The 15,223-nt window shown below is 38.3% G+C and overlaps 2 non-coding genes and 1 pseudogene across 2 annotated transcripts; 2 read left to right on the top strand and 1 right to left on the bottom strand.

The window, feature by feature from the left end:
• Positions 1 to 939: 939 nt before the first annotated feature.
• Positions 940 to 1,030, top strand: LOC148581558 (small nucleolar RNA R71; annotated as a pseudogene).
• A 4,191-nt stretch (positions 1,031 to 5,221) lies between these two features.
• Positions 5,222 to 5,328, top strand: LOC148581557 (small nucleolar RNA R71). The gene has a single exon (XR_015897930.1). It is a non-coding gene; the product is annotated as a small nucleolar RNA R71 (small nucleolar RNA).
• A 6,042-nt stretch (positions 5,329 to 11,370) lies between these two features.
• LOC148581556 (small nucleolar RNA R71) lies at positions 11,371 to 11,474 on the bottom strand. The gene has a single exon (XR_015896429.1). It is a non-coding gene; the product is annotated as a small nucleolar RNA R71 (small nucleolar RNA).
• Positions 11,475 to 15,223: the final 3,749 nt, after the last annotated feature.

The raw sequence follows: 15,223 nt of genomic DNA, 5'->3' as shown, positions 1-15,223 counted from the left end.
GATTATCTGCACGCCTAGGAGGGGTGTGTTCCACCTCCTCTTTCTTCCCCTCTGGAGCTTCTTTTTCAACTGGCTCCTCATTAACTTGTGCTTCCGTACTTGCCACTTGTCCACTTATCATGGTAATAGCCTTACATTCCTCTCTTGGATTCTCTTGGATTTGAAATTGTGTTACCAGGAAGGCTATTAGTGGTCCTCTGATCAGTTTTATTAACTTTTGTGGCTAATTGACTCACCTGAACCCGCAAGCTCTTGATTGATGCTTTGGTTTCCTGTATAAAGCTTGCCAATATTGCTTCCAAATCAATGTTCTTCTGGAACTGAGAAGTTGCTTGTTGAGATGACTGAAACTGGTGGTTATTAAAATTATACTGTTGAAAACCACCCTGAGAATCATTATTAAAATTCTGTAGTCTCTGAGGTTGCTCTCTCCATCCAAAATTTGGATGATTTCTCCATCCCTGATTAAATGTCTTGGAATACGGATCATTATTTGGATTTCTAGGAGCATTCCCTATGTAGTTGACCTGTTTAGAAGGAAATTGAGCATAATTATAATTCTCACCTTGCATAAAGCTACCAGTCATGTCATAAGGAGCCTCTTGAGGTGCAATCTGAGTATTAACAGCTGAAACCTACATCCCACTCAATTGTTGAGTAATCAGATTCATCTGCTGAGTCAAACTTTTATTCTGAGCAAGAAGAGCATCAAAAACCTCTACTTCCAAAATGCCTTTCTTTTGAGGGGTCCTAGAGTTCATAGGATTCCTGTTAGATGAGTAGAGATATTGGTTGTTAGCAACCAACTCAATAAGCTCAGTAGTCTCCTCTGGTGTCTTCTTCATGTGCAATGAACCACCTGCAAAATTATCTAAACACATTTTGGACATTTTACATAAGCCCTCATAAAAGATATCCAACTGAGTCCAATTAGAAAAAATGTCTGGAGGGCATTGCCTAGTCAGTAGCTTGAATCTCTCCTAGGCTTCATAAAGGGTCTCACCATCTTTCTGTCTGAAATTCTGAACCTCCACGCTCAGCTTAGTCAGCTTTTGTGGTGGGAAAAATTTAGTCAAAAATCTAGTGACCACCTTGTCCGAAGTGTCCAGGCTCTCCTTGGGTTGAGAATATAACCACAGCTTTGCTCTATCCCTCACAACAAATGGGAAGAGCATGAGTTTGTATACCTCAGGATTCACTCCGTTAGTTTTCACAATATCACAAATCTGCAGAAAATTAGAAATAAACTGATTTGGGTCTTCATGAGGAAGTCCATGATACTGGCAATTTTGTTACACAAGAGTGACTAGCTGTGGCTTAAGCTCAAAATTGTTTGCAGCTATAGGAGGCACCACAATGCTTTTTCCATAAAGATCTGCATTGGGAGCAGTGTATGAGCCAAGCACTCTTCTAGGTTGCTCATTCTCAATTGGATTTGCCATATTGGCATTAGCAGCATGATTATGATCCATAGTGGACTCTACAGCCTTATAAAGTCTTGCTTGTTGCAAACGCTGCCTCAAAGTCCTTTCAGGTTCAGAATCAAAGTCTAAAAGAGGTTCCTTGTCTCTGTTCCTGCTCATAAACAGACAGAAGACAAGAAAAGATGGGACTCTCTATGTCAGAGTGTAGAGAATTCCCAGTGAGGTAGCCTGTGTAAAATAATGAAATAAAAACACTTACTACTTAATGCTAAAAATTTTCAAAAATAATGATAAAAAAGAAAGCTAAAAATTTTTAAATTTTCAAAGAAAATTAACCAGAAAAATTAAAATAAAATTAACTAGGTAACACCAAACTTAATTTCAGAAATTAAGGAAAAATACTAGTACTAACCCCTTTTCAATTAAATGGTAAATATTCCCTATACCCAAAATTCTGAGTTTCATGTTACTCACTTCCAGAGACACGTCAGATCTGGGACATCCCAAATCATTATTTGCGTCCAATAGGATTTGAACCTATACCAAAGGTTTAGAAGACCTCTGTCCCTTCAAAATTATAAGACAAAATAAAAAAAATTATTACTAAAATGCCTAATCTAAGCAATCAAACAACCAACAGTTGTTAATCACAGTAAACTCCGGCAACGGTGCTAAAAACTTAGTGTGGAATTTATAACCCACAAACTAACCAGAAAGTGCACCGGGTCGTACCAAGTAGTACCTCAAGTGAATGAGGATCAATCCCACGAGGATTGATGGACTAAGCAATAATGGTTAAGTGATTTACTTAGTTAGACAAATAGAAAAGAGCGTTTAGAGGTCAATTGTATCAAACAGTAATTCAGAGAATCAGAAAACAAGCAGTAAATTGAGGTGAAATATATATAGAGAAAATAGTTAAAGTTTCAGAGGTATCTATCTTTCGGATTGACTTTTCTTACTAACTATTTTATTCATGCAAGATTCCATTCATGGCAAACTATATGTGACTATACCCTAATTCCTTAGACCTTTTTAGTCTCCTCTAATCTTCATCAACTGCCAATTCCTTGGTCACTTAATTCCAATTAGAGGGTGAAGTTCAATTCTAGTTTATATGCCACAGAAACCCTAATTACCCAAATATAAGAGGATTATATGTCACGTATCTCGTTAAGTCCAGATAATTAGAAATTTAGGAGAAATTGTTTTCAAGCTGTTTTTCAAGTAAAGAGCTTTTCCAAGTTATACAAGAACTCAATTAGAATAAGGGTCATATTTTCGTTCTTCCCAAATTCATAAGATAAAGAACAAAAATAATTCTTAAAATAGAAATCAGTACATGAATTAAAATAGAAAAATAATAGTATCAATTCATACAATAGACAGAGCTCCTAACCTTAACAGTAGAGGTTTAGTTGCTCATGGTTTAGAGAGAAAACTAAGATTCTGTAAAACTGTAAAATGCGAAATGAGATAGAAGAAAAGAGATGAGCCGGAGCCCGAAGGGCTGATTCTTTTTCCTTTTATATCTAATCCTAATTAATGTAAATTATAATTTCTAAAACTAAATAATATCTTTTCCTATTTTAAAATAAAAATTAAAGTTTAATCAGAATAAATGAAAGATCTCGCGTGGCTTGTGTATAGTGTAACAGCCCAAACCGCCCGCTAGCACGATATTGTCCGCTTTGGCACACAAGGCCTCACGGTTTTGCCTTTGACAATAGGGATGATAGCCAAAGCCCCCCACACTTACTCGTCAAAACACGTCATGCTAGGGAGAGGTTTCCACACCCTCATAAGGCATGCTTCGTTTCCCTCCCCAACCGATGTGGGACCTTACACATAGGCGTGGGGACCACTTCAAAACCTGAACTTGGCGCCTAACTTGAGGAGAGGCTGCGCCTTACTTGAAGTGGGCAGCAAGGAATGGCATGGAATGCTTGAGTGCTGCGCCTAACTTGAGGGGAGGCTGCGCCTTACTTGAAGCCATCAAGACCAATGTTGCGTGTTGTTGTTGTGCCTTGCACCTAACTTGAGAAATCTCAATTTAGGTGCAGCCTTGGCAGAGCTCCTTTGATGCATGTCTCTTGTCCTGGCGCCTAACTTGAGATTTCTCAAGTTAGGCACCACCTTGGCTGCCTTGGAGTTATGCATACTGTTGATTTTGGCACCTAACTTGAGAAACCTCAAGTTAGGCGCCACCCTTGCTGACTTGGTGGAGAAGAAGTATAAACTATTATACATCGTTAGAAAGCTCTAGAAGTTAGCTTTCCAACGCCACTAGAATTACGTCCATTGGACCACTGTAGCTCGAGGTATTCAGGTTTGACTGCAGAGAGGTCAGGGTTGACAGCATCATTCACCTTCTTCTCTTTTTCTGCAGAAACTCCATCAAATCCAGCCGAATGCTACCTAAAATAAACAAAATTACAAACGACTCAAAGTAGCATCCATAGTGGCTAAAATATAATTAATTCTTGATTAAACTCAACAAATTGAATGCAAATTTACTAGGAAAAGATAGGAAAGATGCTCACGCATCAACGGCTAATCCACGACTTCATTGGGGACTTCTCAAGACACCAGTTCAGCCGAGGTATAGGGAGATTAGGGTCTTTGTGGTAAAGGCTAAAACCAAAGGCGCAAAATTCTCTGATCTGGAAGATTCGACCTTGTCTGTGGCGTTTTGAGTAGGATCATCAAGGAAAATAGACTGCAGGAGCTTCACCCTCAATCAGACTGGATCCACACTAACCCTGGGGTTCAGATCTGGAGGAGCATTGGCGACCTCTCAAGAAAGGCATTGATCACATACAGCCTGTCATAGAAAAAATCATTCACAGTTGGAGGAGACAGTAAAACCGAATTGATCCAGAAGAATAAAGCATCTTCGAAGCCTTAACCATCTTCTTATAATTGCTTTCACCATTAATTGAATAACGTTTTCTTTATTTTAATTTTATGCACTTTAAACAACCAACCAACTTTTCTATCCGCCTGACTAAGATCTACAAGATAACCAAAGCTTACTTCAAGTCACAATCCACGTGGGATCGTCCCTGACTCACTCAGGTCTTACTTGGACGACCCAGTGCACTTGCTGGTTCAGTTGTGCGAAGTTTAATTCCGTGCCCCAAGTTTTTGGCGCCGTTGCCGGGGATTGTTCGAGTTTGGACAACTAAAGGATTGTCTTGTTGCTTAGATTAGGTATTGTTTTTAATTTTGTTTGAGTCTTTTAATTTTCTTTGTCGAAAAAATAAAAAAAATTTAAAATTTTTCAAAAGAACCTCTGTTTTCTTTATTAATCTTTATCTTTTGTTTGAGTCTTTTGTTCTTGTTCTTGTTAAGTTTGAATTTCTTGAGTCTTTTTTCTAAAAAGTTTCAAAAATAGTGTCTTTTGTTTGAATCTTGTGTCAATATTTAAGTTTGGTGTCTTCTTGTGTCTTTTCTTTTAAAGTTTTCGAAATTGGTATCTTTAATTGATGATGTATGCATGCAAAAGAATGTAACTAAGGATGCAATGTAAGTGAAAAGAAAAGAAAAACTAAAATTAACCATGGTTGGGTTGTCTTCCAAAAAGCGCTTCTTTAATGTCACTAGCTTGACGTTGAGACTTTTAGGTCAGGAGTCGGATTGTTTCATGGCACCTTTCGCTAGAGCCATCCTCTATCACTGCCAATGCCTCTTTGGCTGTTCTTTTTTGTAATGAACCTCTAGCTAATGAATCAATAGTAGTTCTTGAGGTTTGAGAAATTCCATCATAAAAGAATTGGATCAGAAGCCATTCGTGTAGGTCATAATGTGGACATCCTCCGAGCAGTTTTTTATACCTCTCTCATGCTTCAAGGAATGATTCACTTTCTTTTTGGGAGAAGGAAGTGATGTCCTTCCTTAATCGGACCAAACTTTTGTTATCTGCTGCCATTCTCTCTTCCTCTTCTCCTTGCATGCAAAAACACACAAAAAATTAAATGTAACTTGCGAAATACAAGAATAAGGAAAGAAGGAAGAAAAAATCTGAACAAAATAACAAAAATACAAGAAAAGAAAGGAACAAAAAATAAAATAAGATCTAAGTTAGGATTTAACCAGACATATGTTATCAATCTCAATTAATCCCTGGCAACGGTGCAAAAAATCTTGATGAGCAAAAATTAAAGCTCACGGATACCGACAAGTGTACCAGATCATTTAAGTAATACCACGGTGAGTGGATATTATTCTCACAAGGATTAACGGATTGATGCAAGCAACGTCTAATTAAATATCTAATTAGATCGATCAAACCTTAGAATTAGAGCTAGATAAATGAAGATTGTGAGTTGAGTTTTAGGCTAATTCTGAAATTCATTTTCCCAAATATAAAATCAGAATCCAAGACAAATTAAAATATTTTCCAATAGTTTTAACCCTTATTGATGAAGAAAAAAACTCAATCTTAAAAAAGTAAAGAAGCATGAATTAAAATAAAGAAAACACTTACATTATTAAACCTTAAACCAAATAGAGCTCCTAATCTCCAACAGAGAGGTTTAGTGATGACTCATGATAAAGAAACTAATCCTAATTATGAGAGTGTGATCTTTCCGTCGATGATTCTCCTCTCTGTGAACAAGATTCACTTATTTATGTCTTAAGTTTTAAATTCAAAACTAACCCTAATCTTTATCTTTCAGAAAGATAAGATAGTTAGCTTCCTACTTTCAAATTCAAATCAAAACCATAATTCAAATCCAATCTAGAAACAAATACTAACAACCAAATCTTTATCTTTCTAGAAGGAATTAATGATAACCAATCTCTTAAATCGTCAATCTTCGGATGTGATTTAAGGCTTCTAATGATTTGATAATTGAATTTGGGCCTTGTTAAGTGGTGAAGAATTGAATCCTAGGAGTTGAGCTTGAGGCACGCCGGGCTTGCATCCTTGAATATAGGCGTAGGCCCAATTGCACCTTCCAGAGAGCTTGGATGCCGGGCTTGTGTTGAGAGAAGTCGGGCGTGGGTGTTAAGAAGGAAGGCATGCCGGGTGTGCATGATCACATGAAGGGGACGCCGGGCTTGCATGTGCAGCCGCCGGGCGTCCATGTTAGGCTGAGGAGGACTATCGGGCGTCCTTGTTTGAATACTTGGGTGTCTAGTTTGGACTCGGTTAAACCGTCCTTGAACTGTATGTGTGTTTTCTTGTCAAAAAGCTTTTAATCCTTGATTATTTTTGGCCAAAAACCTTGAAAACACAATAATACTAACACAACTCCAAATATTTTATTAGTTATGAGAATCCAGTAAAAAACATAAGAAATTTGCTTTAAAATCTAAGAAAACTTAAGAAAACAAATGAAAAAGAACCCTAAAAATAACTTAAGATGACATGTCATCAACTCTTTCTGTTGTGCATCCCCAAGAGGAACAATGATGAGCGGATATTTTATACATTTTTTGCCATCATTTTCATATAGTTTTTAGTATGTTTGTTTAAGTTTTATTAAGTTTTCATAGGTTTTAGTGAAAAATTCACATTTTTCGATTCTACTTTGAGTTTGTGTGTTTTTATGCAATTTCAGGTATTTTCTGGCTGAAATTGAGGAGTTGGAGCAAAAGTCTGATTCAGAGGCAGAGAAAGCACTGCAGATTCTGTCAGGATCTGACCTCCTTGCGCTCGAAAGAGCTTCTCTAGAGTTACAGAAGTCCAAATGGAGCGTTCTCAACGGCTATGTAAAGCTAACATCCAGGGCTTTCCAGAAATGGTTAATAGTTTATGCTTTGTGATGAGTGGATAATTTATACGCTTTTTGGCATTGTTTTTAGTATGTTTTTAGTAGGATCTAGTTACTTTTAGGGATGTTTTCATTAGTTTTTATCTTAAATTTACATTTCTGGACTTTACTATGAGTTTGTGTGTTTTTCTATGATTTCAGGTATTTTCTGGCTGAAATTGAGGGACTTGAGCAGAAATCAGATTCAGAGGTTGAAAAAGGACTGCTGATGCTGTTGGATTCTGACCTCCCTACACTCAAAGTGGATTTTCTGGAGCTAAAGAACTCAAAATGGCGCGCTTTCAATTGCGTTGAAAAGTAGACATCCAGGGCTTTCCAGAAATATATAATAGTCCATACTTTGGCCAAGAATTGATGACGTAAACTGGCGTTCAACGCCAGCCTTTTGCCCAAATCTGGCGTCCAGCGCCAGAAAAGGATCCAAAACCAGATTTGAACGCCCAAACTGGTACAAATACTGGCGTTCAACTCCACAAATGGCCTCTGCACGTGCAACACTTAGGCTCAGCCCAAACACACACCAAGTGGGCCCCGGAAGTGGATTTATTCATCAATTACTTACTCATGTAAACCCTAGTGACTAGTTTATTATAAATAGGACCTCTTACTATTGTATTAGACGTCTTTTTGACCATCTTTGGTCTCAGTTTTAATCCATTGTTCATCTTAGGAGACTATTGATCTCGTTTAGGGGGCTGGCCATCTCGGCCATGCCTGGACCTTCACTTATGTATTTTCAACGGTAGAGTTTCTACACTCCATAGATTAAGGTGTGGAGCTCTGCTGTTCCTCAAAGATTAATGCAAAGTACTACTGTTTTCTATTCAATTCATCTTATTTCGCTTCTAAGATATCCATTCGCACCCAAGAACGTGATGATTATGTGTGACGCTCATCATCCTTCCCCCTTATGAACGCGTGCCTGACAAACACTTCTGTTCTACATGAATTAAGCTAGAATGAGTATCTCTTAGATCTCCTAACCAGAATCTTCGTGGCGTAAGCTAGAATGATGGCGGCATTCAAGAGAATCCGGAAGGTCTAAACCTTGTCTGTGGTATTCTGAGTAGGATTCAATGATTGAATGACTGTGACGAGCTTCAAACTCGCGAGTGCTGGGCGTTAGTGACAGACGCAAAAGGAGGGTGAATCCTATTCCAGCATGATCGTGAACCGACAGATGAATAGCTGTGCCGTGACAGGGTGCGTGAGCATATTATTCACTGAGAGGAGGGGATGTAGCCACTGACAACGGTGATGCCCTTGCATAAAGCCAGCCATGGAAAGGAGTAAGACTGATTGGATGAAGATAGCAGGAAAGCAGAGGTTCAGAGGAACGAAAAGCATCTCCATTCGCTTATCTGAAATTCCTACCAATGATTTACATAAGTATCTCTATCCCTATTTTACTATATAATATTCGAAAACACCATTATCACTTTCTATCTGCCTGACTGAGATTTACAAGGTGACCATAGCTTGCTTCATACCAACAATATCCGTGGGATTCGACCCTTACTCACGTAAGGTATTACTTGGACGACCCAGTGGACTTGCTGGTTAGTTGTATCGAAGTTGTGACAATTATATATTGAGATCAGAGCACCAAGTTGCTCACGTTGCCGGGGATTGTTTGAGCCTGGACATCACAATTTCGTGCACCAAGTTTTTGGCGCCGTTGCCGGGGATTGTTTGAGTTTGGACAACTGACGGTTCATCCTGTTGCTCAGATTAGGTAATTTTCTTTTTGTTTTCTTTTCAAAAATTTTTCAAAAATATTTCAAAAATTTTCTCATCTGTTTTTGAAAAAAAAAATAAATAAAAATGTTTTCAAAAAAAATTTTATTCAAAATTTTTAAGAATGGATTCTAGTGTTTCATGAAGCATGTGAAGCCTGGCTGGCTGTAAAGCCATGTCTAAATTCTTTTGGACTGAGGCTTCCAAACCATCAGAGGTGAGTTACATACTTGATAAATGATGAGCAGCAATTTGTTATCAAGATCAATATACTCTGATGTTAAAATGCTGAAGCTTGGCTGGCCATTGGCCATGTCTAGTGTTTTGGACTGGAGCTTTCATTGAAAGCTTGGCTGGCTAGTGAGCCATGTCTAATTCCTGGACTGAAGCTTTAGACTAAGAATGCAAGATTCCTGGAATTCATATTAAAAATTTTGGAATCCTTATTTTTCTTTTTCATATAATTTTCGAAAAATATAAAATAAAAATCCAAAAAAATTAGAAAATCATAAAAATCAAAAATATTTTCTGTTTCTTGTTTGAATCTTGAGTCACATTATAAGTTTGGTGTCACTTGCATATGCATCTTGCATTTTTCGAAAATATCATGCATTCATAGTGTTCTTCATGATCTTCAAGTTGTTCTTGGTAAGTCTTCTTGTATGATCTTGATGATTTTTTGTTATGTGTCTTTTCATGTTTATCATATGCATTCTTGAATTCTTAGTGCCTAAGCATTAAAGAATTCTAAGTTTAGTGTCTTGCATGTTTTCTTTGCATTAAAATTTTTTTCAAAATTGTGTCTATGATGTTCATCTTGACATTCATAGTGTTCTTGGTGTTCATCTTGACATTCATAGCATTCTTGCATGCATTCATTGTTTTGATCTAAAAAATTTCATGCATTGCATAATTTTCATGTTTTTCATAAAAATTTCAAAAATAAAAAAAAATATCTTTCCCTTTTTCTCTCATCAAATTCGAAAATTTGAGTTGACTTTTTCAAAAATTTTTAAAATCAAATTGTTTCTTATGAGTCAAATCAAATTTTCAATTTGAAAATCTTATCTTTTTCAAAATCTTTTTCAAAAATCAAATCTTTTTCAAAATTCTTAGTTATTTTCGAAAATTCCAAAAATATTTTTCAAAAAATCTTTTTCTTATTTTTATACCAAATTTTCGAAAATAACATAATCAATTAATGTTTTGATTCAAAAATTTGAAGTTTGTTACTTGCTTGTTAAGAAAGATTCAAACTTTAAGTTCTAAAATCATATCTTGTGATTTCTTATGAATCAAGTCATTAATTGTGATTTTAAAAATCAAATCTTTTTCAAAACTAATTTCAATCATATCTTTTCAAAAATATCTTCTTATCTTATCTTTTTCAAAAATATCTTTTCAAAATATCTTTTCTAACTTCCTAACTTCTTATCTTTTCAAAAATTGTTTCAACTAACTAACTAACTTTTTGTTTGTTTCTTAACTTTTTCAAAACCACCTAACTAACTCTCTCTCTCTCATTTTCGAAAATATCTTCCCTCTTTTTCAAAAATTTCTTTTTAATTAACTAATTATTTTTATTTTTTATTTTTGATTTCAAAAATTTTCGAAAATTACTAACATTTTTCAAAAAAAACCATTTTTCAAAAATCACTAACTCTTTTTCAAAATAATTTTCGAAAATTATACCTCCCCCATCCTATTCTAATTATTCATTCATATCCTAACATCTCATCTCACATCTCTTCCATCCGTACAGTTGTGCTTCTTCCTTTACATCACATTCTTTGTCTCCCCCTCTTTTCTTCCACTCACAAAGGGATCCCTATACTGTGGTATAAAGGATCTCTATTATTATTATTATTTTTCTGTGCCTTCTTCTTTGTCATATAAGCAGGAGTAAGGATAAGAACATTCTTGTGGAAGCAGATCCAGAACCTAAAAGGACTCTGAAGAGAAAATTAAGAGAAGCTAAAATACAACAATCCAGAGATAACTTTTCAGAAATTTTCGAACAGGAAGAGAATATGGCAGCCGAAAATAATAATAATGTAAGGAAGATGCTTGGTGACTTTACTGCACCTAATTCCAATCTACATGGAAGAAGCATCTCCATTCCTGCCATTGGAGCAAACAACTTTGAGCTGAAACCTCAATTAGTTTCTCTGATGCAGCAGAACTGCAAGTTTCATGGACTTCCATCTGAAGATCCTTTTCAGTTCTTAACTGAATTCTTGCAGATATGTGATACTGTTAAGACTAATGGAGTAGATCCTGAAGTCTACAGGCTCATGCTTTTCCCTTTTGCTGTAAGAGACAGAGCTAGATTATGGTTGGATTCTCAACCTAAAGACAGCCTGAACTCTTGGGATAAGCTGGTCACGGCTTTCTTAGCCAAGTACTTTCCTCCTCAAAAGCTGAGCAAGCTTAGAGCTGATGTTCAAACCTTCAGACAGAAAGAAGGTGAATCCCTCTATGAAGCTTGGGAAAGATACAAACAGTTGACCAAAAAGTGTCCTTCTGACATGCTCTCAGAATGGACCATCCTGGATATATTCTATGATGGTCTGTCTGAGTTATCTAAGATGTCATTGGATACCTCTGCAGGTGGATCCATTCACCTAAAGAAAACGCCTGCAGAAGCTCAAGAACTCATTGACATGGTTGCTAATAACCAGTTCATGTACACTTCTGAAAGGAATCCTGTGAGTAATGGGACGCCTATGAAGAAGGGAGTTCTTGAAGTTGATACTCTGAATGCCATATTGGCTCAGAATAAAATATTGACTCAGCAAGTCAATATGATTTCTCAGAGTCTGCATGGAATGCAAGCTGCATCCAACAGTACTCAAGAGGCTTCTTCTGAAGAAGAAGCCTATGATCCTGAGAACCCTGCAATAGCAGAGGTAAATTACTTAGGTGAACCTTATGGAAACACCTATAACTCAACATGGAGAAATCATCCAAATTTCTCATGGAAGGATCAAAAGCCCCAACAAGGCTTTAATAATGGTGGAAGAAACAGGTTTAACAATAATAAACCTTTTCCATCATCAACTCAGCAACAGACAGAGAACTCTGAACAAAATGCTTCTAATTTAGCAAATCTAGTCTCTGATCTATCTAAAGCCACTGTAAGTTTCATGAATGAAACAAGGTCTTCCATTAGAAATTTGGAAGCACAAGTGGGCCAGCTGAGTAAAAGGATCACTGAAATCCCTCCTAGTACTCTCCCAAGCAATACAAAAGAGAATCCAAAAGGAGAGTGCAAGGCCATTGACATAAGCGCCATGGCCGAACCTGTGAGGAGAGGAGAGGACGAGAATCCCAAGGAGGAAGACCTCCTGGGACGTCCAGTGATCAATAAGGAGCTTCCCTCTGAGGAACTAAAGGACTCTGAGGCTCATCTAGAGACCATAGAGATTCCATTGAACCTCCTTATGCCCTTCATGAGCTCTGATGAGTATTCCTCTTCTGAAGAGAATGAGGATGTTACTGAAGAGCAAACTGCCAAGTTTCTTGGTGCAATCATGAAGCTGAATGCCAAATTGTTTGGCATTGATACTTGGGAAGTTGAACCTCCCTTGTTCATCAATGAACTAAGTGATCTGGATCAACTGACATTGTCTCAGAAGAGACAGGATCCTGGAAAGTTCATAATACCCTGCACCATAGGCACCATGATCTTTAAAGCTCTGTGTGACCTTGGTTCAGGGATAAACCTCATGCCCCTCTCTATAATAGAGAAACTGGGAATCTATGGGGTGCAAGCTGCTAAAATCTCACTAGAGATGGCAGACAGCTCAAGAAAACAGGCTTATGGACAAGTAGAAGATGTATGAGTAAAGGTTGAGGGCCTTTACATACCTACTGATTTCATAGTCCTGGATACTGGAAAGAAAGAGGATGAATCCATCATCCTAGGAAGACCTTTCCTGGCCACAACAAGAGCTGTGATTGATGTTGACAGAGGTGAAATAGTCCTTCAATGGAATGAGAACTCCCTTGTATTCAAAACTCAAGGATCTCCCTCTGCAACCATGGAGAGGAAGCAGCAAAAGCTTCTCTCCAAGCAGAGTCAACCAGAGCCCCCACAGTCAAACTCTAAGTTTGGTGTTGAACTCCCATATCCAAACTCTAAGTTTGGTGTTGGAGAGTCTCAACAAAGCTCTGCACATTTGTGAGGCTCCATGAGAGCCTACTGTCAAGCTATTGACATTAAAGAAGCGCTTGTTGGGAGGCAACCCAATATTTATCTAATTCTTATTTTTATTATTTTTCATGTTTTCTTAGGTTCATGATCATGTGGAGTCACAAAATAAATAGAAAAATTGAAAACGGAATCAAAAACAGCAGAAGAAAAATCACACCCTGGAGGAGCATCTGTCTGGCGTTCAGCGCCAGAACAGAGCATGGTTCTGGCGCTGAACGCCCAAAATGGGCAGCTTCTGGGTGCTGAACGCCAGAACAGGCATGGTTCTGGCGTTCAACGCCAGAAATGGCACACAAATGGGCGTTGAACGCCCAAAATGGCCACCAACCTGGCGCTGAACGCCCAGAGTTGGGTACAAAGGCATTTTTACATGCCTAATGGGTGCAGGGATGTAAATACCTTGACACCTCAGGATCTGTGGACCCCACAGGATCATCTCAGGATCTGTGGACCCCACAGGATCATCTCAGGACCTGTGGACCCCACAGGATCCCCACCTACCTCCACTCACTTTTTCTCACCACTCTCTTTCACACAACCCCATAAACACTCTTCCCTAAAAACCCCTCACCAATCACCTCAATCTCTCTTCCCCACTAAACTTTCACCACTCACATCCATCTCCTCTTCCCCATAAACCTACCTCATAAACTCCACCTACCATCAAAATTCAAAACCAATTTCCCACCCAAACCCACCCATATGGCCGAACCTTTACCCCTCCTCCCTTCCCTATATAAAGACCTCCATTCTTCATCAAATTCACACAACACACCCCTCTATACCCTTCTTGGCCGAAACCACATCTCCCTCTCCCTCTCCATATTTCTTCTTCTTCTTCTTCTATTCTTTTGTTTATTGCTCGAGGGCGAGCAATATTCTAAGTTTGGTGTGGTAAAAGCATAAGCTTTTTGTTTTTCCATTACCATTGATGGCATCTAAGACCGGAGAATCCTCTAGAAGAGGGAAAGGGAAGATAAAAGCTTCCACATCCGAGTCATGGGAGATGGAAAGGTTCATCTCCAAAGCCCATCAAGACCACTTCTATGATGTTGTGGCCAAGAAAAAGGTGATCCCTGAGGTCCCTTTTAAACTCAAAAGAAATGAGTATCCGGAGATCCGACATGAAATTCAAAGAAGAGGTTGGGAAGTTCTAACAAATCCCATCCAACAAGTCGGCATCTTAATGGTTCAAGAGTTCTATGCCAATGCATGGATCACCAAGAACCATGATCAAAGTAAGAACCCGGATCCAAAGAACTATGTTACAATGGTTCGGGGGAAATACTTAGATTTTAGTCCGGGGAATGTGAGGTTGGCGTTCAACTTGCCATACATGGAAGAGAACGCACGCCCCTACACAAGGAGAGTCAACTTTGATCAAAGGTTGGACCAAGTCCTTATGGACATATGTGTAGAAGGAGCTCAATGGAAGATTGACTCCAAAGGCAAGCCGGTTCAACTAAGAAGATTGGACCTCAAGCCTATAGCTAGAGGATGGTTGGAGTTTATTCAATGCTCAATCATTCCCACTAGCAACCGGTCTGAAGTTACTATAGACCGGGCCATCATGATCCATAACATCATGATTGGAGAAGAGGTGGAAGTTCATGAGATTATACCTCAAGAACTCTACAAGGTGGCTGACAAGTCCTCCACTATGGCAAGGTTAGCCTTCCCTCACCTCATTTTCCACCTATGCAATTCAGCTGGGATTGACATAGAGGGAGATATCCTCATCAAAGAGGACAAGCCCATCACTAAGAAAAAGATGGAGCAAGCAAGAGAGCCCAGTCATGGAGCTCAAGAGGCGCAAGAAGCTCATTTCCATGAGATCCCTGAGATGCCTCAAATGCACTTTCCTCCACAAAATTATTGGGAGCAAATCAACACCTCCCTAGGAGAATTGAGTTCCAATATGGGACAACTAAGGGTGGAACATCAAGAGCACTCCATCATGCTTCATGAAATAAGAGAAGATCAAAAAGCAATGAGGGAGGAGCAACAAAGACAAGGAAGAGACATAGAAGAGCTCAAGGACATCATTGGTTCCTCAAGAAGGA

The sequence above is a fragment of the Arachis ipaensis genome, chromosome B10 (genome assembly GCF_059453495.1).
Source record: "Arachis ipaensis isolate K30076 ecotype BB chromosome B10, ASM5945349v1, whole genome shotgun sequence".
Taxonomy (NCBI): Eukaryota; Viridiplantae; Streptophyta; class Magnoliopsida; order Fabales; family Fabaceae; genus Arachis; species Arachis ipaensis.
Note: the sequence above shows the minus strand (reverse complement) of the source record. Positions and strands in the feature narration are given on the sequence as shown.